This window comes from Microtus oregoni, unplaced genomic scaffold (genome assembly GCF_018167655.1).
Source record: "Microtus oregoni isolate MIOR12 unplaced genomic scaffold, Mior012 000054F_ref0000373, whole genome shotgun sequence".
Classification (NCBI taxonomy): Eukaryota; Metazoa; Chordata; class Mammalia; order Rodentia; family Cricetidae; genus Microtus; species Microtus oregoni.
This window is the reverse complement of record NW_024543830.1, coordinates 13,235,380-13,257,549: the sequence shown is the minus strand read 5'-3', so window position 1 is coordinate 13,257,549 and position 22,170 is coordinate 13,235,380.

Sequence of the window (22,170 nt, the reverse complement as noted above, 5' to 3'; positions counted from 1 at the left end):
AACCCCGGAGTCTGTCACACCCACTACCTCCACGCTCTGAAACAGGAGCCGGCTCTTCCCACTCACTCTCTACTGAATCGCCTTGTGTTTCTTAGAAGATTATTGTGTGCGTGTATCTCGGTAACAAAGCACAGCGCAATTTCAGTTGTGGGTGTCTTTCTTTTTCAGTTCCCTTAACACATTTAGCTCTTGCTTAAAAATAATAATTTGTAGAATTTTAACCATGTCTTCCATCATTATTTCCCTTATTAACATCAAATCCACATGCCATTATTTATTTGCCTTCAGCAAACACAGTGACTTTGCCTCTTAATGCCAACGCATGGTGCAATTTTTTCTTGTAATTTAAATAGCAACTCAGCCCAACATGTTATTACCAACAGTGTACTTAACTCGACTGAAGTCATGACAGCCTGAACGGCGATGACTAAACTTTAAGCCTGGGCAGACCATGACAATGACGTCACGACTGCAGTCTGATGTCTGTATAAGCAGTTTGGCTGCAGAGATGTTGTTGCACGTGGGGGACAGCAACGTGGGGAGAGTTGCAAGTGTATTTTAAAAGCGGTGAACAGCGAAGTCTTATTCACCATCCGTAATGGCATTCTGGCAAAGGTTTTCAGCAAGCATTTTCAGGTTGTTGAAGGGCTGAATGAAAGGGTGGGCAAACAAACAAGGGAGCAATTGATGGGGAATTCTGAAAAGCACCCCTCTACTATGTTTTTATGTTTTTTTTTTTTTTCCCGAGACAGGGTTTCTCTGTGGCTTTGGAGCCTGTCCTGGAACTAGCTCTGTAGACCAGGCTGGTCTCGAACTCACAGAGATCCGCCTGCCTCTGCCTCCCGAGTGCTGAGATTAAAGGCGTGCGCCACCATAGCCCGGCTTGCTGAGCCATTTCTCCTGCTGTCCTCCACCCCTATCCCATCCCCCTTTAAACACAATCTCTCTTTGAAGCTCTGACTGGTTGGGAACTTGCTCTGTAGACCAGGCTGGCCTGGAACTCACAGAGATCTTCCTGCCTCTGCCTCCTGAGTGCTGGGATCAAAGGTGTGTATCACCACACCTGGCTTTCCAGGTTCTCAATCTGCAGTTGCCCTGGAATTCGTGGTGGTCCTCCATCGACCTCCTGGGTGCTGGGATTGTAGATGTGAGATAACACACCATGAGAGTCTCTTTTTCAATGGGAAATTGCCGTCCAACCTGAAGTCACCAGATCAAGCTGGGGCCTATTCACCCCCATCTGGGTCACAGTTTTACTTATCTCTCCCTCCACGTCTTGAACAGACTGTGAAACTCTAAGGTCTGTGTAGGTGACGGTGTAACCTTAGATAACTTGCTTCCACCAGTAGCCTTGACTTGTCCAGTTCTCGGATCTCTTCTTCCTTGACCTTTACAACCCTTCGCAGCTGACAGCTGCATTATACAGGCAAGGGCCATGCCACTGCTCAGGCTCTATCTTTGGGTAACCCTGGAGCAGCTGCTAAACTGCTCTTCCTGCCTCCCTTCCCAGATGCTAACTAGCTTAGCCACCTCTGCTTTGCCTCAAGCCCTCAACACTGTCACTTTCAAGTTGAGAAAATCAACTTACTTCCTATTTCATGAGAAAATGACAGTCACTCAGTTGACTCCCCCCACTGCCCTGCCAGCACCTAACCATGCTATCAAATTCTTTTTTCCTTTTTCTCTCCTAAACTGTGCCTGTGCCTCAAGAGGATCTCGCTCTGTGAGCTCACCCCTCGGCTCTTTTCCTCCAACTTTCCCCTTTGCTTGGTGTTTTTCGTGAGTCCATAAAGATTCCCGTTTCTACTCTCATTAAAAACATGACCGGCAGCTGGGCGGTGGTGGCGCACACGTTTAATCCCAGCACTCAGGAGGCAGAGGTGGGTGGATCACTGAGTTCCAGCTTAGCCTGGACACAGAGCAAATTCCATAACAGTTAGGACTATGTAGAGAGACCCTGCATCAAAAAATAAATAAATAAATAAAAATAAAAACTGTTGGCCTCTATTCTCCTGGCTCTAGCTGCTTCTCTTTCAACTTTGCTGTCTCTTACTGCTGTCTTCATGTTCACTTCCCACTCACTCAAAAGTCAATGTGCCCATTTTGCTGACAAAGCTGTCCTCCAAGGTAACAAGTCACCTAGGCCTGGTGTATCTTTCCCTGACCTGACCTCTCCGTTGTATTTAGTAATTTTACAAACTTTCCCTTTGACATTCCTTTCCTTTGGCTCTTTCTTCGTTTTTCCTGTATTTCTCTGCTGTTTTGAGTGTGTGTGTGTGTGCGCGCACGCGCGTGTGCCCACGCACATGTGTGTGTGCTATATATGCCTGCTATGTTGGCTGTGTGCACAGACTCAGGTGCAGATGCAATGGAGGCCAGAGATAAACCTCTGCTGTATTTCCTCAGTCATTCTCCCCCTTTATGTTTCGAGAAAAGGTCTTTCACTTAACATGTAGCTCATTTAGTAGGCTATGCTCGCTCACAAGTGAGCTTCAGGGTTTTGCCTGTCCCTGTCAGACAATCCCACCACCAGTGCTGGGGTTTCAGCTTTTTGCACGCATTCTGAGGAACCAAATTCATGTCCTCATGTTTGAGAGACAGGCGCTTTAGCAACCAAGCCGACTTCCCAGCCCTGCTTTGTTCCTTGCTCAGATAAGACTCTCTGCTTTCAGCTTTTGGCACTGCCTGGTCAATTTAAAGGCTTTTTTTGGTGATCTTCTATCAAATAAACGAATTCTGCTTATCACCTACAGCTTCAAGCCTGTATGCCCAACCAAAAACTCTTCCTACATTGATGACAAGAAGTCTCAAGTTAGACGCATCATCTTTGCCTGTCACCCTGCTACTCTTCATGCGAGGGGCTCAGCACCACCATCCACACAAGGGACAAGTTGGAAATGCAGCCATTCCCTTGGATTCACTCCTCTGTGCCCCGCATCTCTGGTCAGGTACATGGGTATCAGGGTCTGTGGCCTAAGATCTTTGGATCCACTCTCGTTGTGTCTACTTAAGCTGAGGACTTTGTTCACTGACATTTGGATCATAGTGCTCGGCTAATTGCTCTTTCTCTGACCTACCTGCCACACTATGCCGGTGGCCAGACGGCTTCTAGAGTAATCTTTCTAAAAATTATAGGAAACTAGAGAATGTTGTTTCCAGGCTTAAGGTACACTGCTGTTTTCTCACCTTAAGTATGTATTTGGGTTTCTCCAAGATGTTATCCCAACCTACCTTTCACCAATACTCTGTACTGGGCCGTATTCCAGTGAAGCTGAGCTTCTAGGCACTTCCCAGCTTTCCCAGAGCTGCTCTACTCTCTGCAATGAACTGTTTCCTCTGCCTGCGCCTCCATTCACTCCATGGAGAATCCCTTTGCTTCATGCCCACCTGTGTAACTACTTAAGCCCAGCTTCGAGACTTAGCACTTCTCTTATTCCTTCTGCACAGATCAATTTTTACTTTCTCTAGACTCACATGCCATTTGGTACCTCTTACCATATTCAGTTTCATTTTTAACTTTTCTGCATCAAAAACCATGGCAAATTGGGCCAGGAACGCAGCTCAGCAGCAGAGTGGTAGTTTACCGTGCATGCACGACACGGGTTCAATCCCAGCACGACCAAAATAAGTCACTGTAAATCATTAGTTTTAATTTTATATTGAAGCTATTTTTTTTAACTATTTGAATTCTTTTGTTTGTTTGTTTTTGAGATAGGGCTTCTCCGTATAGCCCTGACTGTCATGGAATTCGCTCTGTAGACCAGGTTGGCCTCAAACACAGAGGGTTCACCTGCTTCTGCCTCCTCAGTGTTGGGATAAAAAATATGTGCCACTACACCCAGACTCTATTTTAGTTCTTAAAGACAATATGTAATTCTCAAGCACAATGAAAAATATCCTTATTCACGTTGATACCCTTAGTTCTACATCACTCTTTCCAGTTGACACACACTACTCTAGTATATGAATATTCCATGATCTACATAATCTATCCGGTTTTATTTGCTGCTGTTTTGACACAGTATACGTATTGGGTCATGATCCCTGGCACAGATGTGAAAGAAGCTTCCTGCAGCTTTCTTGGAGACTCACACTCCTGCCAATGGGGAGCTCTATCTGCTTTGTAAACTTTCCTAGTTTCTGCCAGCACTGCCCCCAGTGCCAGGCACTCTTCTGTGGTGTGAAGGTTAGATGTGAATAAAAGGAGGTTCCTGGTCTTAGGCAAATACATTCCAAAGGAAGTGGAGTGGGATGTAAATAATGACCCATAGAGCTATAAGCTCCCACATATATTCAGACGTTTTCTTCCTTAGTTTTAATAATCTGGTGTATAGAATGATATGTGAATATTTTAGTTTAGCTTATAGCCACTTCTTAATACTCTTGACCAGTTACTTCTAATTTTAATTCACCACTATGAGTATGCCTTTTAGGTTTGTTGTTGGGGAGCTTTTTGAGATAGGGTGTCAGTGTGTTATCCAGGCTGGTCTTGAACTTGTGATTCTTGTTTCTCTGGTGCCAGGGCACCAGTATATGATGCCATACTCGCTAGAAAACATCTCTAATAATTAAAAAACTTTTAAATTCTGTGTATGTATGTGTGGAGTGGGTATGTGTAAGTGTGTGCAGGAGCCCAAGGAAGCCAGAAACATCAGAACCCCTGGAGATGGCATTACTGGCAGTCATGAGCCACCTGATATGGATGCTAGGAATCAAACTTGGGTCTTCTGCAAAGGTAGTGAGTGTCTTGACTATTGAGCCATCTCTCCAGATCCTAGAAACATGTTTTTCTGCAGGAGTGAGGGGTTTGGAACTGGGTCTAAGTGTGTGGTTTTAGGTGACCTGGGACTCACTATGTAAGTCAGGCTGGCCTGGAAATCAACAGAGGTCTGCCTGCTACTGCTTCCCAAGTGCTAGGATTAAATGTCTATGCCACTATGGCTAGTAAAAAATTCATATATGTGTACACACACGCACATGTGCACACACACCTTACAGTTTCCAATTATTGGTTTCTACTATTTCGGAACACAACTAGTATTTACATTTTAACTTTGTATGTATGGGTTTTGATAAACTCTTACTAATAATTTGTAGTTTGTCTTAAATTTCCTAGGTAGATAACCATATTGATTGTGAATACAATTATTTATTAATTCCTTTCAAATCCTTACACACTTAATTTCTTTTCATATACAGTTCTTGTTTTGACCTCCAGGAGTAAGCCAGTAGATAATGAGGGATGGTCTCACAAATATTTCATTATCAAGTATACGTATATATTCTATTGTATATGAATGTATACCACCTATCAAGTTAAGAAAGTTTCTTCTCTAAGTTTGCTGATACTATTTACTGTGAGCTGAATTGCAAAAAATGCTTCCTCTTCATACAATGAAATGCTTGACATTTTTCCTCCTCCTCGCATGGAGCGGTGAACTGGTGAATTAATGTGCTGTCTAATGTACTAATTATGTGCTAGAGAAGTCTGAACAAATGGTAATTTGAATTCACCGCCGAGTTTACTTTTCTAAAGTTTAGCATCTGTATTAAATCAGGAATGGTTCTACAACTGAGTCTATAATTTCTCTTCCCTTCTCTTTCCTTTGGGACCAAGATTCTACCAACATCATAAAGTAAGTTGTGGCTCTTTTTCTTGCTTCTTTTCTTCGGTGCCTTATTTTCTACGTGCGGGGCTAGATTTTACAAGACTGTGGTGAGCTCTTAGGCAGTTGGCTGCATTTCCTTACAAACCCTCGGGCCCTGGTGTGCTTTACTTGTATTTTATTTTGTTTTGTAGTAAGAGGTTAAGTTACCAGCACAACCGCTTAAAAATAGCTATAGTTCTTGAATTAGATTTTCTATTTCTTCTTGAGTCCATTCTGGTAAGTTACATTTTTCTACGGAACTGGGTACTTCACGTAAGTGTTCAAATTTACGTGTGTGACGTTTACGACATTCTTATTTTATAATTTCTATTACATATATAAGAATTTTCCCTTTTAATTCTTCTTAATTTTATTAGTCTTTACAGTGTGCCAGCCTTTTTCTTGACCCTTTCTATTATAATTTATTGAATATTATTGATTTCTGTTATCTATCATTTGCATTCTTCTGTCTTCCTCTGTGTATGCTATTATCGCTATATCCTGAGCTCAGCACTTAGCTCTTTAATTTCTGATGTTTCTCATTTTCTAAACAAGCATTTCTCCTGGTAGAACCTTAAAACAGATCTTTATTTGTTATTTACCACTGTATACATTTTCTAACTTCGGTTTCGATTTGTTCTTTCACTTGTCAATTACGATTATTCCTAGAGTTACTTAAAATTGTGCTTTATTGGTAAAGTCAGGTGGACCTTGACAGAGGCTAACCTGGTCTATGGAGGGAGTTCCAGGCTGTCAGGGCTACATAGTGAGGCCCTGTCTTAAAAACAGAACAGACAATTTAAAAAAAACAAAAAACAAAAAAAACACAGTATTTTGGTTTTGTGTTGTAGTTCATTTTCTTTTCCCGAGTTTGAACCTTGAGTTTTACGGTGCTCAGCAAGCCGTCTGCCACTGTTCCTTATCTCTAGGGCATGCTATTCTCCTAAAGCTATCTGAAAGTGATTTTTTTTTTACATTTCTAAATATATGGTGTTGTTATTTTTATTGACCAAAGGATGTAATCTATATGATGCTAATGTCTTTTTGCCAGGGCCGTGACAGTGGCATGAGTCCTCAAACTCCTGCATTCTTCTAGTTCATCAAACGCACGGCTTCAGTCACACACCGTTCTGTATTTCTCAGTTTCCAGTAACGTGATTGCTCTTAGCAGCTATATATGTTCTCTAAAGCGTGGACATACCAGCCTCATAAGAAGGAAGGAAAAGTCCAATGTAAATGACCTCAAAATTCATCATGAATCGCATTCAATAGCTTCTTTTTCTCAGAACTCAAGAGTTCCATTGAATTCTGCAATCACTTCTCAGAAGTGGCCTCTAGCCCATGCCCCAGCAGCTCTGGACCTAGACAACTGCCTCTAGCATTAGGTATTTCAGAGAATATTTATCTGATAAAAGAATGCATAATTAGAAAGGAATGAATATCCCCCAGTGGGTTTGCGCTCATTTCACAAGCCCTTAAACTACAATCGAATGAGAAATGTCACAAACAGTAAGTAATTCAATAAATATTCTTTCCAAAGAAACTGGAGCCAGCACAAGAAAGGTTTGCAACACCAGCAGAAGCACCAGGCATGGCACATTCCTAGGGAGAACGATTTGTAATAATATTCTGGAGCCTTTCAAATGTATACTCACCATCCTTCTGGAGGACCTGACACATGGTCTCTCTGTCTTGTTTGCTTTGTGGGTGCTGAAGAACTGAACCTAAAGCATAGTAGGCAAGCACTCTCCTATTGAGCTGTAACCCCAGTGCCACACACGCCTATGTTCATAACACGAGCAACGTCAGACTGTTCTGAACAGCAGCCACCCCATACCAGAGGTGGTTCATAGACTGAATCTAGATGATTGTGCAAAAGGCACATGTGTATTTTGGAAGCAGGAGTCAAAGAATAAGGTGAACGATCAATGTGTTGTAAGCTGTGCTTAACTGTCCTGTAATTGTGCTTTCCACCCTGTTCTTGGCCAAGTCAGCATTGTCTGGGTGTGGTTACTCAAAAATATTCCCAAGGAGCAATGACGCTTCCTCTGGATTCCTGAACACATCGTCTCTGTTGTTGAGAACTTGGGGCTGTGCGTCCAGGACTCTCAATGAAGTTTTAATCAAAGCCCTGTTTCCTTTCCATTGTTGCTTTTGGAGTGGCCTTGCTCGGGAGTTCTGGCACTGACAACAGCCCCTCCCTGAACTTTTCCACAGCGGTCCTTGGATCTCTGCCCCACCCCCTCCCATCTGCTGGCCCTACTTCCTCTCTTCTCTATTTTGGCACCATTGGGAGTGGCTCTTCTCAGTAAAGTGGCCGAAGAGTAATGAACCCAAAATACCTAAGTAATAAATGAGTCACAGAACTTCCACAGCTGCCTGTGTTGAGGGTAAATAGTAGAGAGGAGGTAGCAGCAAGGGTGGGGGCGGTAGAGGTGGATGACAGAAGGCTGAGGGGGATAGAGGGGGCAGGGAACTTGGTTGGCTCGAAAAGGTGAGATCAGCACTGTGGCCTGTCACACCCTGGCTGACTCAAGCTAAGCCGGGCCCCTTGGGAACTGCTAATACTGGGCTATCTAGTAAACCTCAGCTGGACAAGACACTTCACTGATCCCCCTCTTCTGTTTCTAAGCTCTGAGTCCCGGAGTCAGGAATTCTCAAAGCTGCTGCAAGGTTGCTAAGCCGGGATACAAAATGGTATTTCTCCAGGCCAGCCCATTTCTAGATTTATGATATCTCAGTATCAAGGATTAGGACCAAATTTAAGTTTCCTTTGTACTGTTTTGTTTCCTGAGCTTTTAGAAATGATCGTATCCTGTATGTGTGTGTGTGTGTGTGTGTGTGTGTGTGTGTGTGTGTGTGTGTGTGTATACGCATGCACGGATGATATTGCAGATATGTGAATGGCAGAGGAAAGCTTCTGGAAGTTGGTCCCCTGTCGCTGGATTTTCTTCTACTCCAGCCTCATGTTGGAACACCAAACGTTGTTGGTTGTTTTACTCTTTGCCTCCTTTTACTCTGTCTTTTTTTGAGGGAAGGGGTCTGCCACCCAGCTCCCAAATCAATTACTATGGAGTCTTATTCTTTCTTATAAATGTCTGGCCTTACCTTGACTTGTTTCTTACCAGTGTTTTTAACTTAATTAGTCCATCTACCTTTTGCTTTTCTCTATTTCTGTATACCTTTCTTCTTACTCTGTGACTTGCTCTGTAGCTAGGTGGCTGGCTCCTGATGTCCTCCTCTCCTTCTTTCCTTGCTCTTCCTTCTTTTCCCTCCCAGATTTTTCCTCCTTTTTCTTCTCTCTGCCTGCCAGCCCTGCCTATCGTTTCTCTTGCCTCACTATTTGCCATTCAACCCTTTATTATACCGTCAGGGAGTTTTAGATAGGCAAAGAATCACAACTTCACAGAGTTAGACAAACACAACATAAAAGAATACAGTGCATCTTTGTATAAATAAAAAAAGTTCACAGCATAAACAAATGTAACACATCTTAAAATAATACTCTACAACAGTCCTTTCCTTCTACCATGTGGGTTCTGGGGATGGAACTCGGGTTCTACAAGGTAGGCAGAAAATGCTTTTACCTGTCGGGCCATCACATGAGCCCATTTGAGCTTTTTAGAATTCACTGTTTGCCTAAAACTTTAACTTGGAGTATAGTAGAGCAGTTGAGATGACCATTTCAGCATCATGATAAACAGCTAAGAAGTTGCTGAGACATTTCTGGGTGCTGCCTCAGCAGGACCTGCTTTCCTGAAAACCTACTGGGCATCCATCCTGGTGTTTCTAACTGTAAAAAGAGTGGAGTGGGCTAAGCCATTAGCATTTGTCTAATAGTTGGATTTCATGGAGACCAGCCTCGTCTGCCACTGTACTTCTATAAGACCTAAACTGAGAAGAAAAGACAAGGAAGGGAGGGAGGAAGGAAAGAAGAGAGGAAGGGATGAAAGGAAGGAAGGAAAAAAGAAAAGAAGGAAGGTAGGCAGGAAAAGACAGACAAAAGCTAAAAAAGCACCTATGCAAGGCAAGGAATAAGCACTAAGATGCATGCAGGACGGTTAATGTGATATTACTACAAGGAGAATTTTGAAAAAAAACTTAAATGTCCTCTGAGAAAGATCACAGAGAAGATAGGGTCTGATCACCAGCTTTTTGCTTCTCCTTTAGCTCAAAACCAGGAACTTCAGGGCTAACTTTAAAGAAGAGACGAAGTTAGTTGATTCAGGCTTTTAAGCCAGCAGTGCTGTTCCGCTTGGCTTGCCCTGCCGCGGGAGGGTTGGTGTCAGGCTAAGGCTTATCTCCTGGAGTTCTCCCACCCCTAGCCCGCATAAGTAGAAAGCCAGATGCCATGACTTGGAAGAAAAAACCTTGATCTCACCAGAGAGTGGGAAAAGATAGAAGACAACATGACTTGGCAGCGAGAGCGAAAACAACTCTCTTCCCTGCAAAAAAAACCCCAGACCCGAGACCTGGCTAAGGCATGCTTTCCGGCTCCTATACAGTTCCTGAAAACTGCTTTCTTTTGCATACCATAAATGGTTCATGAAAATCATCTTGAGGAAGTCTATTTTTCATTTTTGAGGTCTCGATTTAAAAATGCTTTTCAAGACTAAACAATATACGTTTGCAATAGAAATACAATTTTTTTTTTTCAACCAGGTTTTGCTCCATAGCCTTGGTTGTCCTGGAACTTGCTAGGTAGACCAGCTGGCCTTGAACTAAAAGCATCCACCTGTGTCTGATGGGATTAAATACATGTGCCACCACACCTGGCCACACACGAACATTTTTTTTTTTTTTTGAGTATTTTCTTCCAATCTTGTCATGGGCACAGATTTAGTCTTTTAACACAGTTAAACTACTTCTGAATATACAAAATTATACACAGTTTTTCCTCTGTTATATGGAAACTTATCCAGTCATGATTGCTTTATTACTTTTAATTATTATTCTTTTGTGTGTGCATGATGTGTAGGTGCATGCTATGGCACATGTGTGGAGGTTGTAGGACAACTATGTAGAATCAGTCTCTCCTTCTACCTTTGCGTGGATTCTGGCAATTGAACCCAGGTTGCCAGGCTTGCGTGACAAGCATCTTTACTTGCTAAGCCATTTTGCGGGTCCACCACCTATGATGTTACTGGGTACCTAATAATCAATATTTAACTTAATCACCTTTTGTGTTTTAGACACTAAATTTATTTCCCGATTAAAAAGTTGTATGATTTCTTTGATGTTCAAACTTTGAAGACTCAAAAAAAAAATTCACATCATCTTCACAATTCAGCTATTTGGCAAATCCTACTAGTATCTGTTTCAGTGACGCAAGAGTTGCAGAGGAACCTTGAGGATAGATTGGTGAAGGAATCTAGTGCCTCCTGAGAACACAGTAATTGCCTAAGAAAACAGCGCCAGCCATTGCCTAAGAAAACAGCGCCAGCCACACAGCTTGTATCCCACTTGTATTTGTGACCACAAAGCTGATCTCTAGCTCGACATTTTTCAAGGACCTTAAAGAAAACAAATATACCAATTCCACTCTGAAAAACATAATAAAGCAGAGGTAAAAAGCCAGACGTGGCAAGGCTGAGGGCCAGACTTGCTTATTCTGATTTCTTATTGGAGTGTCGTTTCTTTGGGGTTTCCTGGCTGAGGCACTTGCAGGAGAGTTATGCTTTCGAGTTCCAGTAAAGGCAGATAGAAGTAGGTAGAATTTGGCACCATTAGGAAGGGGAAGAGTCAGCTATGGATGTAACTTTTCATTAGCACTGAACTCCCAGTTATATGGTTGTCGTAAATTATTTTAAAGATGAACTTGGTGTCATACAGAGCACAGCTCCCGAGTGTGTACTTGTTACTGTTCTCATTGCCGTAAGAAAATGTCTGACCAAAACAAGGAAGGAGGGGTGTATTTGGGTTCACAGTTTGAGGGTACAGTCAATCAAGTTGGCAGTCAATATTAACCATCATAGTGTTCTATGCTAAACACTTCTCAGGACTGTTTCAAATAAGAATCTCCGAATCCCAGAGATAAAGCATTTTTTTCCGTATGAGGTCATTAAAGAGCAGAAAAATAAAAATTATTTAGTCGGAAAGCACATGACTAATAAATATTTGAGTTAGGATTTGAAGCCAGGACTGACCTCAAAGCTTATGGTCCTTCTATGACATAGTGGTACCTCCCTTGTTAAACTTTATAGATAAGTAGCAATGTAACTTCAAGAAATTCACTAATACTTGTTCACTCAAGGTGGCACTTTATGCAAGACACAGGCATTGCCATAATAAGCAGCACAGTTTATAAACTTTGGGGGAGGGACTTTATTTTTTTAACTTTTTAAAATAATTTATTTATTTTATTTCATGTGCATTGATGTTTTGCCTGTGTGTATGTCTGTGTAAGAGGGTCAGGCTCCCTGGCACTGGAGTTACAGACAGTTGTGAGCTGCCATGTGGTTGCTGGGAATTGAGCACAGGTTCTCTGGAAAAGCAGTCAGTGCTCTTAACAGCTGAGCCATCGCTCCAGCCCTTGCGGAGAGGACTTTAAAGACATCTCATGAAGACAGAGGTCAACCAAGTCAACTATGAATCATGGACAACCTTTGTCCTGTGGAGACCTGAAAAGGAGGCCGCAAGGCGGGGCTGGGATTTTGCTAGAGCCCTTGCTTGCCTGGGTAGCAGGTATAGGCCCTGGGTTCCTTCCCAGCACCACAAAACTAGATAATAAACAAAAAGATGTAACAAGAAGCCACAGGGCAGCTTCTATCTATCACTCATTTACTCAAAAACTGGTCCTTGGAACATATTGTGGTTGATGGTAATGGAAACTATTGCTTCTGCTGCAGTTTATAAATGAATCATTAGCTCATAACACGAGTGGCTGTTTTCCCACTGGAGTTCAGTTTTGGAAGAGTTAGGGACCATGCTTGTCTTCTCCATCGTTACATTTCAATTCATAGGATGGTGTGTAATGGCTATAGTATAGACTGGTCGTCTCCAATGGGAACTCCTCTCTCACAATTCTGGAAGCTAAGAAATCCAAGATTAAGGTACCAAGAAACTCTGTCTCCCGCCAGCTGGTTCCTGGTTTGCAGACAGCAGCCTTCTCATTGCTCCTACGGTAGGAAGAAGAGAGATATCTAGTCTATTCTGTGTGCATGTGGGCATCCATGCATGCATGTGCCACTGTGTGCATGTGCAAGTCCAAAAACAACTTGTGGGTGGGCGTTGGTTCTTTCCCTGGACCACGTGGGTCCCAGGATGAAACGCAGGTCATCCATTTTGGCAGCTGTAAGCCATCTTACTGGCCCTGTCGTCTCCTCTTTTATAAAGACGTTAAAGCCATTCATCAGGGCTGCACCTGGTCTAATTACCTCCCAAAGGCCCTGCCGCCAATACCATCAACAATGGGGACTAGGTATCAACCTATGAGTTGGGAGAGGGGATGAACATTACTAGTCTAGAACCTAGATGCTTCAGGAAATTGGTTGTATGGATGACTAAAAATATTATCTGGGTCAGAGGCACGGGTTGGTGTTAAGAAAAGCTCATGATCAGTCCTTCATGGATAAATACATCTCCTGGGGTGTGTGGCTTAAACCAAAGTGGCCCAAATCAAGGAAAGTAAGGGAGTCTGCGCAATCAGCTTCCATGCTTAGCATCCATTATAGACTCTAGAACACAAGCAGGAAGCCATCTGAAACAGGAAACGAAGGCTTCTTTCTCCCTTGCTCTTGCACGGGGTGAAGATAAACTCCTTTCTTTTTTCCATGACTCCCGCATCAAACTGAGTTTATGCTAGACTCAAGCAGGCACTCCCTCTTAGAGAGAGCGCTTCCAACTTCCTGCTGGTTTCCCCAAGGGGAAACCTGGGCTGAAAGTGCGGAATAAGCCAAGCCTTTAAGCAATTAATATCGTGGCTGAGAAATCAAACGCAAGAATATTGCGAGTGGAATTTTGTCATAATCCTCCAGCTCCCAGATGTGGAAAGTCCAGGAAAGTCCAGGTCCCACAGACGCCCATCTGCTATCTTTCTAGAGCCGTACTTGTCTGTTTATATTTGCTCATTTCCCTCACAGAGTGCCGGGAGAGAAAAAGTGATATTTAAAAAATTCATCTGCTTGTATTTATGCAAACACTTTTCTCTCCAAGTGTGGGTTGAGCAATGCGACTGAAGCAAACACAAATGCTTCCAACAGGCCCTGGGGTAATTTTAATGAAGAAACAAGGTTGTAGGGAGATGTGCCGAAAATGGCTGAAGTGCTTGCTGAAGGGGTGTGAATTGTTGTCTGTCCTCCAACCGGCAGCATTCAATAGAGAAAAAGTTATAGCTTGGAGCCCTGAGCTTTGGGGATTCATTTGAATCTGTTACACAATCTTTAGATCTTTACCGAACTTCTGCTATAGGATACTGTGGCAGTAACAAAATCTCAAGATCTCTGGCTGATAACCTAACAGCCATTAGTAAGAAGACAGCACACTGCTGACAGAGGAAGAGCACCAAGCCTCAGCTGGGCATCACTCTTCGCTAAATGCTCTATAGACAGCGTGCAATTTGCTTCTTATAGTGTACAAGTTACATTTGTTGTGAAAAAAAAATACCTGTTGGAAGCAGCTTAAGGAAGGAAGGAATTTTGGTTCTCAGCCATCGTGGTGGTGAAGGTCTGCTGATGGGAGCTGGTTACATTGCACCCACAGGCAAGGAGCAGAGAGGCAAGCTGCTGCTTAACTTTCCTTCCGTCTTCCCTTAGTCAACTCAGGACTCCAGTCCACGAGATGGCACTGCCCAAACCCAGTTAAGCCTCTCTTGAAACACCCCCATAGGAAGTACTAGATGTGTGTCTCCTGGGTGATTCTAACACTCCAGTCAGGCTGACAAGGAAGAGTTACCATCATACACACCTATCCTATGACGCATGCTCTAGCTTTTTCAGAAAGGCTCACAGCGGACACATAACTCGCGTGGGCTTACATAACTTCAGTTATTTTGTAAGCTCACTCTCTTCGGCATCATACACGTTTCTGAGGTTTGAAGTATACTATATTCAACTTTTTTATGGTATTCAGTTTTAGAATCCAAATAGTTACACTGTTTGAGTGCTTCTGTCAAGACAGGCAAAAGTCTTAAGTTGTGGATGTATGGTAATGGCCTTATTCTTCGGAACTGTGCAGCGAGGTGCGGACTGCGGTTATACCATTTTAAGGATAGGGAAACTGTGTTAGTACAAAAATTGTGTAAAACAAAAGGAAACAGCAGAGCCCTTGTCTTTGCACACTACATTTCCCTTTGAGAATTTTGAAGCATATTCTACTACTACTACTACTACTACTACTACTACTACTACTACTACTACACACACACACACACACACACACACACACACACACACGTCAGCAAGCCATTCAATCATCCCAAGGCTACCTTGACATCGTGGGGACAATATTCACCAAACATAGTATTTTCATTGCTTTCTGAGTTCCTCTAGCCCACTTCCCCTTGAAAGCCTGACCTGGAGGAGATCCTCTACTGCAGGAAAAAAAAATAAAAAAGGGGGGATCCTCAATACTTGTTTCAAGTTCACAAATGAGTCCTTTGGTTTCTCTGGTATCAAAAGAATATCCTCTGCCGGGGCCAGAAGCCAGTAGACCTCCTCTCCAACTGCCGCTAAGAAAAGAAGTAGGGGATGGCCACATGCCAACTAGGGAGGCCTGTGTCTCTGATGTCACCTTCATTCAGGTTTCTACCCACGGGATTGAAGTACACTGACAACACCCCACTCTTGCCCCACTCTGTTGGATTCCTTTGCTAGGAGACCACTCTGTTCTAGCCCCACACTGCCATGTTTATGAGGGCAGAGTTGTGGGGGAGGTGACCTCAGAACAGTGGGTACCACTTAGGAAGGAGCAAGCAGAATGGGAGAATCGGAAGGACTTTACCTTATCTCCAAGACACAGAAGTCAAAAGGCATTGTTCAAATAGCTGAAACAGACTAAGTTTGAAACCCCATGGAGCTGAAATTAGCCTTTTCCCCCTTGCTACTCATTGGGTGAGGGTTTATAAGGGACATCATAGTGATTTAGAAGAAAAGGAAACTGTTTTCTTTACACATCTGGGCAGAATGAGTAATTTTGCAAGCCCTGTCTGCAGACGAAAGTAGAGCAGATGCAAGTTTCAGTTGCTCAGGTCAAACCAAGCCGCTGAGGCTTGTCTCTCTCCAGCTCCATGATGGGGGAGCAGGTGCCAGCGTTAGGCCTCTCTAAGGGCTCAGTCCATCTCCAGTGAGGTCCACGTGCTTATTTTTAGACAACGTAAGAACTCACTTGAGTCAGGCGGTGGTGGAGCAGGACTTTCATCCCAGCACTCGGGAGGCAGAGGCAGGTGGATCTCTCTGAGTTCCGTGACAGCCAGGGATACACAGAGAAACCCTGCGGTGAGGGGGTGGGGTGGGGGGACCAACGCACTCATCGCCCTCACAGTGCTCAGTATGAATGACTTGTCTTGTCTCTCCCTGGTGAGGCCAACGGTGATAGCACGGTCTTCTATGTCTAGTTCCTGTGCCCCGTGTTCAGGCATTGACTATTCTACTATTGGGAAAAGAGGTCTCAGTCCAGAGTCACCCCTCACTCCCAAGGGCTGAGGAGGATGCTAGAGACAGGCTGAGAAGGAAAGAGAGAGACAAGGAGACATGATGAAGGACTCAAGAGTGATCGTCTGTAGACTTGTCTTGAAGTTAGTATGGCTCAGTACTGCAAAAGGTTGCTATTACTCTATGAATGGAAAGAGAGGAAAGAAGAGTTTTTACAAATATAGAAACAGACCTTCCTGCCTCTCTGTCTGATCTTCCCCATTGGAGGGTAGCAGAACAGGGGGCAAGAGTCCAAAACTGGAAGTGCAGGTCCTGTTGTCACTTCCTTCCTGTGTCACCTTGGGCAAGTTTCTGTGTGTGCTTTTTACCTGGGCTTTCAGCTGTAAAATATCTTCTGCACAGGATCATCGCAGCTCTGAATGACCCTTAAAAACATAAAGAATAATGCCCGGCAGACGATCAGTCTTTTATTAATTCAGCAGTTTTATTCTTTTTATGACAAGAGTAAGAATGGTATGATTTAAGGCTTTTTGTTTTCTTTGGGTTTTTTTTGTTTGTTTGTTTTTTGTTTTTCAAGACAGGGTTTCTCTGCAGCTTTGGAGCCTGTCCTGGAACTAGCTCTTGTAGACCAGGCTGACTCTGAACTCACAGAGATGCGCCTGCCTCTGCCTCCCGAGTGTTGGGACTAAAGGTGTGCCCCACCATCATTAAGGCCTTCTTAAATTTACTGACAAGTCATTAAGAATAACTAAATTTTCAACAAACAAGTCATAGCATGTTCCCTTCACAGGTTCCTCCACCTTTGCATGCCAGGACTAGACCTTCACACTTTGCAGGTGAAAGGCATGCATTCAAATCATCAGCTTCCTCAGCCAGCCAGAACTTGAATGCAGCGTTCCTTGCCTCCCTGACATCAAGGCAGGCCTGGTGCATAATGAACAGGACAGCACTCACTCACAGCCTTCACCCGTGGACAGACTTCAGGATCCAGCTCGTCTTCATTCATTCAGCAGGACAACTGGAAATCAAGTGGAGTCAGGAAGCCTTGGGCTTTAAAGTTTGACTTCATAACTTACTAGCTACCTACAGGCATTTAATAGAGTTCTCTTTTAAAATGGAAATAACAATGCTGACCCAGTAGGGGTTTGTATCAAAGTATTCAACACAATTATTTAGATAAAGCGTAAGTGCTTAAGCAATTTGAGTTAGCACTAGGTAAATGCCAGTTGTCTCTTCCTCCTCCCCATCACCCTGCTGAGGAGATGCCAGGTTAGACTGTGCTGAGTGAGGGGCACTCACTGCCCATTCAGTCTCCTCCTTCTGAGGCAAGAGATCATGAGAAGGAGGGGGAAGGGACAAGGAACTTAGCGGTCTCACCTTTTCTACCTAGCCAATATAACTCATTCTTTCCCTACTTCAGAAAATCCAAGTCCAACTGCCTTGGAATTATTTAGCTACTGTGTCTGCCTGGAATACAGGTGTTCTCTGTCTCTCTCTTTCTAAGACAGAAATAAGGCTTCAAGAAGATCTGCCCCAATACACACTCTTCCAAAGTGGAAAAGGTGTGTCCAACATGTACGGGGCAGGACAAATGAGTTGGGTCATGATGGCACAGTAAAGGCCTTTTACTAAGGGAGATCATAGTGTAAGCCATGTCAGGTCTCTGTCAGAGTTAAAAGAACAAAGATGAGGCCGAGTGATGGTGGCACATGCCTTTAATCCCAGCATTCAGGAGGCAGAGACAGGCAGATTTCTGTGAATCCGAGGCCAGCCTGGTCTACAGAGTGAGATCCAACACAGGCTCCAAAGCAACAGAGAAACCCTGTCTTGAAAAAAATGCAAAACAAAACAAAAAATAAATATGACTTCTAACCCAGTTACCTCCCATTTGTCAACTCAGTTAAGAGTCTTCCCCTTCCTGCTCTAGATTGCTGTTCAAGTACCCAACCATCTGTTTCACTGAGGCCTCATCCTCCCTCCCGCCTGAGCTCTTTACACCGGCGCGCGAGCATTTTCCCAAGATGAAAGACAGGCTGAGGAGGCTGAAGACATGGGGCCCCTCAGAGCAGAGTCTGAGCTGCTGACTCGACGCAAGTGCTGACACTGGAAAGTACCGCTGCTCAACCAAGAGCCACTTCCCACAGACGACAGCTGGGCTGGAGACTGGCTTCCTAGAGTTGGTCCAGACCCCTGAAGCCCAGTCTTGCCTGTCTGTCCTTCCCAGCACGTGGGAAGAGGAATGACAGCAAAAGGGAACTGTGACCACTGCCCAGTTGTGGCCATGTTTGAGTGAACTGACCAACTTCACGGTGTCGTGTAAATTAAATACTGTTTACTGTTCTGAGTAGAAAGATCCCAAGTTAGGTCAAGGCTGAGGAGCTCAGCAGGGCATTCTGGGGTGCAGCAGAGTATCAACAGAGTGTATCTATACCTTAAAAGTTAAGCTTCCATTTTTGTTCAGGTAGAAATGTTAGGTAGAGTGCCATTGTTACCTTCTCCTTTATAAAAATAATCTCACTTGTTCTCCTCCAAGTTTGGGGCATGAACATCTGAGAATACAAACACTTGGGCTGCTCAGGATGGTGATCTAAAAATCACAGGGTACAGGGCTAATCAAGGGGACATTATCTATGTTCTGTTTGTTTGTTTGTTTAAAAAAAAAAAGAGCAAAACAGCGTGATTGTGTGTCGGCAGACTCCTGCTCAACTCGACCCCTGGAAGTGGTCTTTGCCTCCAGGTCATGCTTGTGTACAGAGCTTCAATTCAGACTCTCTTAAAGTGGGTGCAGGCATCTGTTTACACTAGGTCCCTACTCTTTATCTCTCTTGAGATAAGCTTGAAAGCATAAAAGGAGCACTTTGCAACGATTCACTCGCATCCCCAAAGCCACTGGAATGGGCCCCCCCATTCCCCACCCCCACCCTTCCCCCTCACTGAGGAGAAGCAGTTTGAAAAAGAGGAAGTGGGTACGGCAGGAGGAGCCTGGGGCTGCTGTGGAGATGAATCCACCTGCACCGTCAGCATCCACATACCCACGAAGGCGGCCCAGGATGTGCGCAGCGTTCTGCAAGAAAGCCGGCCTATCTGTGACCATCAGAAGGGCTGGCAGCCAAGTCCCTGTGCAGATCCTCAGTGCTGTCAGTCTTGTCGCGAGCTTTGAAGTCTGGCAACTGCTTCTTGTCAGCCTAAAGCCTCTGCCTTGTTCACACCTTGTCACTGCTCCTTGCCCCCACCCCCAACCCCACTTGCTGCCATCCTTCGGTTCAAATTCTTAAAGGGAGGTTGCTGGAATACTCTGCTTATACTAGGAATTAATTTTAGTAGAATGTCCAGAGTTCAGATTACACCCTTTAGAAACAAAAACAAAACATCACCATCATCCAAATTGTTCAACACAAACGAGTTCTCATCTCTTGACGTTTGGGGTTTGAAATCTTTGACAGTACTTTCAAAGCTTTACCCACTTCCCACCCACTGTGGTCTTCCTTGGATGTATTTTTTTTTTTTAATTCTTTGAAGGCCTGCTACCCAGTTCCCAAATAAATACATAAAGACTTATTCTTTCTTATGAATGCCCAGCCTTAACTTGGCTACTTGGCTTGTTTCTAGCCAGCTTTTCTAACTTAAATTGTCCCATTTCTCTTTAACTATGGTTTACCTCTGGGCTTTTATCTGGCTTTAGTCTATAGATCTTTCTTTCCTTCTTACTCCATGACTGACTATATGGCTGGGTGGCTGGCCCCTGGTATCCCCCTTCTCTTTCCTTGCTCCTTCTTTTTCTTTGTTCTTCTATTTAGTCTCTCTGCCTGGCAGGCCCTCATACTCCTGGTGACCGTTCAGCTCTTTATTAGACCATCAGGTGTTTTAGACAGGCAAAGAATCACAGCTTCACAGAGTTAAACAAATGCATACAAAGGAATGCAACACATCTTTCATCATTAAACAAATGTTCCAAGCATAAACAAATGTAACACATCTTAAGCTAATATTCCATAACACTTGGTACCCATTTTCCTTATTCTTCTAAATAGCATCAACTATTGACAACTATGTCACCAAGTATTTGGAGGCAACTTTTCCGTCTTCTGAATTAATCCTCATAACCATGAGTTAAGGCCGTCTCGGCCCGGGCGTGGTAGTGCACGTATGTAATCCCAGAACTTGAGAAGCAGATTTAAGACCAAGTCTGGGCTTCATGAGACTCTAGCTCATAAAACCAAATGAGGGCAAAAGTCAGTCTTAGGCTCTTTATCTAAAGTGACATCAAGGTATTTCAAAGCATCTAGGTCTGTTGACTCTTTGGGGCCCTCAAGATAGTGTTCATCTCCATTTCTATGGCTCCACTCTGCCTCTCTGGCTCTGTATGACTGGACTGCCCTTGGCTCAGGTGCAAGGTGCGGATCTACTGCTCAGAGTTCAAGCCCAGTCACAATAATTCCTCTCTGATGCACACAGAAGAGCGACATGGCATCCTGCCAGAAAGCAATTACTGACCACAAAACTGAAGAGGCTAACAGGATTTAGGATTTGTCTGAATGGTCCTAATTGCTAGTAGCCAAGAAAGTGAGGCCCAAGCCCTGTTTTTATGAGGACACAGTCTTCTGAGGATGGTGGAGTTTCACAATTTTGTGTTTTGTCAATGATTTGGGCAAGTTAAAAATCCCTAAAGGCCAATTTACCTCACAGACTGATACAAAGAAATGCAAAACAGACCTCATGTATGTCTCAGACAGGATTCTTTCTGGTGCTGGTGATTAAACTCCAGGCCCCTGTTTGTGCCAGGCATGCAGTCTACCACTGAGCTACATCTCCTTCCCTCTTATATATGTTTATTGAGTGACGAGAGAAGAACCCAAAGTACTTATCAAAATGGCCAGGGATACAAACATATCATAGGCCAAAGCAAATTAGATGTTGCCTTCTAAGGTGGAACTGATGTATCCGGGCCCAGCCTCTGCTTGCTCTGAATATGTTTGTTTAGACAGCCCGGCTGGGGCAGCAGGATCCAGATACAAAAGCTTTGATTGGTAAGAGGAAATCAAAATAATCTCCATTAACCTCCCATTATCTCAAAACTTAGAAACTCGAATGAAAGGCTTCTGAAGGGAGGAGAGCAGCAGGAGGGCACATCTGATGGATGCTGCCCTCTGTGATGATGTCACTGTCATCACCATGGGCGAGCTGAGTGCTTAGTGCCACCAAACAGCTGCCCTGGAAGCAGCCAGGACTGATCCTACCCTTCCCAACTTGGAAGCTATGATGAAGAGGCAGGGGAGCAGCTGGGGAAGTGGGCTGCCATGAAATGAAACCCTGTATCTTTGTATTTAACGAAGACTCTTTGATAATTGTTCTTCAGTATTTTTTATTTTATTTTATATTTTATTTTTGGACTAGATTTAACTTCTATGGCCTCAGATCATTTTGGTTTGGGTTTAAAAAGATAAAGTTTTGTGTAGTCCAACTTGGCCTCGAATTCACTATTTAGGCAGGGATAACCTTGGATTCCTGAATCTGCCAGGATTACAGGTATGCACCCCCACACCTGTTTTTATGCAATGCCGGGGATTAAGCCCAGGGTTTTGTACATGCTAGGCAAACACTCTAGCAACTGAATTACATCCGCAACCCCAGACTCAGGACCTTTGAAGTGTGGTGCTGTCTGAAGACAGAGAAACTTTTCCAGTCAGGCACGATTGGTCTGTGCCTGGAATCCTAGCACTTGAGAGCCTGAGATAAAAGAACTATTGGCAGTCGCAAGCTTGGGCTATAGTGAAAACTGTCTTGAAAACAAAAACAAAACAAGACAACAAACAACCAGAACTAAGCCTGGCTCCACCTCTGTGAAAAGACTGAGCTCTTGTCATATTCCAGACTGAGGGGAATGCTGTTTTCCTCTGGCAACAAACAGCTGTGGAAACACTTCTATCACCGAA